We start from the raw sequence: 2373 nt of genomic DNA, 5'->3' as shown, positions 1-2373 counted from the left end.
TTTCGCCTACGTTTATCTCTCGCCTTTCACATTTTCTTTTTTTCTGTCTCTCTATAGCCCAGCCTCTATCCCTCTGTATTTTATCCTTATCCTTTGCCCTCATTTTGAAACGCTTTGTTCTCATTAAGATTATTTTCAAAGGCCTCAAAGATTATTAGGCAGGTTTAATTTTTTTTTTCCGCATTGATGTTGGATCCTTGTTGAAATATCACTTAAACATGAATGTAACCTTGAAAACTTCCATGATTTCCAGTAGAACCTTTGGAAATAGTAGGGGCAAGACGCGGAAACCTGACCTAATCTAGATATCTTTGAAAATTCCCACAACTTCCTATAGAACCTTTGAGAACAGCATGGATAAGACCCGGAAACTTAACCTAACCTAACCTAACGTAACCTAACCTAACGTAACCTAACCTAACCTAACGTAACCTATCACAAAATCCCAAGTCTTTAGAAATAGCCGGAATAAGACTCAGGAACCTGACCTAACCTAGGACAATTCCTACTAACGCCTTTAAAAACTACCGGAATAAGACATAGGAACCTAACCTAACCTAACCTAACGTAACCAAACTTAACCTAACTTAACCTAGCACTATTTCTACTAGAGCTTTAAAAATAACAGGAATAAGACAAAGAACCTAACCTAACCTAACCAAACCTAACCTAGCACAACACAACCTAACCTAACCTAAACTAGAACCTTTCAAAAAATAGCCACGGTTCTTTTATATTTGATCTCACTTCTGTCCTCTCTGACCTTCTCATTCCAGTTTTCTTCCCGTTTTCTTCCATGGCAGACTCCTTCAGACTCCTTCAGACTCCCTCCCTTGACTCCCACACACGCCTTTCCGTCTGCCACCTTGAATGTAATTAGTACCTCGACAAAGGCTCCCTGGCCACCGACTTCTCCGTCTTTCTGGATCACTTTTACTCCTTGGGGGCTAAAAAATTCCTTAGATTCTCAGACGCAGTGTAAGATGAGGAGGCTTAATAGAAAGAGGGAAGCGGGAGGAAAAATTATATGGAAAAAAAAGAAGAAAAAAAAGAGTAGGACAAAAAAATGAACCTGGGATGTCTTCGTGGTTTAAAAATGTGTAAATGAAATTCCGTCTTGTGTGTTATTTTCATTTTTTATTTATTTGTTTACTTTTTTCAGTCATATTTATTAGTGTGTGTGTGTGTGTGTGTGTGTGTGTGTGTAGCCGGGTGGCGGTTGAGTGAGGGAACTGTTGTTGTTTTTGTTGTTTTTGTTGTTACTGTTGTTGCTGCTGTTGCCGGTATTGTTGTTGTTGTTGTTGTTGTTGTTGTAAACTAATTTGGTATTTAAAGAGACAAAAAAAAAAAAAAAGCGGAGGACAGAAGGGAGGACGTGTATTTTATTATTGTTTATGTATTTATTTATTCATTTACTTATTTGGCGGGGGAGGAATTGGACACATGGAGATAAGGGAGCTGCTATCTCACACACACACACACACAAACACACACACACACACACACACGGCAAACTATATATATGCATGCGGTGTGTGTGTGTGTGTGTGTGTGTGTGTGTGTGTGTGTGTGTGTGTGTGTGTGTGTGTGTGTGTGTGTGTGTGTGTGTGTGTGTGTGTGTGCAGCAAAGGCTCTATATATATGTAGATACAAAACAAATGCTTCGTTTATTTTTTACAGACCACAGACATTTTTCTGCAAGGTGTTCATGCTGTGTGTGTGTGTGTGTGTGTGTGTGTGTGTGTGTGTGTGTGTGTGTGTGTGTGTGTGTGTGTGTGTGTGTGTGTGTGTGTGTGTGTATTCAGCCAACTAGCGCTTCCAAAAATGTGAGTATTAAAAAAAAAAAGAAATGTGTCGAGAGAGAGAGAGAGAGAGAGAGAGAGAGAGAGAGAGAGAGAGAGAGAGAGAGAGAGAGAGAGAGAGAGAGAGAGAGAGAGAGAGAGAGAGAGTATGCAAATAAGCCCAGGGGTACATCAAAAGAATACACGATGAATAGGATAAAAGAGATGAAAGCGTGAACGAAGGACAAACCCGGGGAAATAAGTTGAGAAGAAAGCAAATACGATGAAGAGAGAGAGAGAGAGAGAGAGAGAGAGAGAGAGAGAGAGAGAGAGAGAGAGAGAGAGAGAGAGAGAGAGAGAGAGAGAGAGAGAGAATAAAAGTCCACTGAATTAACTTGGTCATGCATGGAATGAGGCTAATGAAAGAGAAGAACAGAACAAGATTAAGGAGAGTGACAGTAACGCACAGGAGGAGAAGGAGGAGGAGGAGGAGGAGGAGGAGGAGGAGGAGGAAGAACAGGATTGGTACATGAACCTAGGAAGCTTAGACAGAGAAGGATTGATTGTGGTGATGAGAGAGAGAGAGAGAGAG

This window comes from Scylla paramamosain, chromosome 28 (genome assembly GCF_035594125.1).
Source record: "Scylla paramamosain isolate STU-SP2022 chromosome 28, ASM3559412v1, whole genome shotgun sequence".
NCBI lineage: Eukaryota > Metazoa > Arthropoda > Malacostraca > Decapoda > Portunidae > Scylla > Scylla paramamosain.
The sequence above is the reverse complement of the archived record's forward strand: the minus strand, read 5'-3'. Positions refer to the sequence as shown.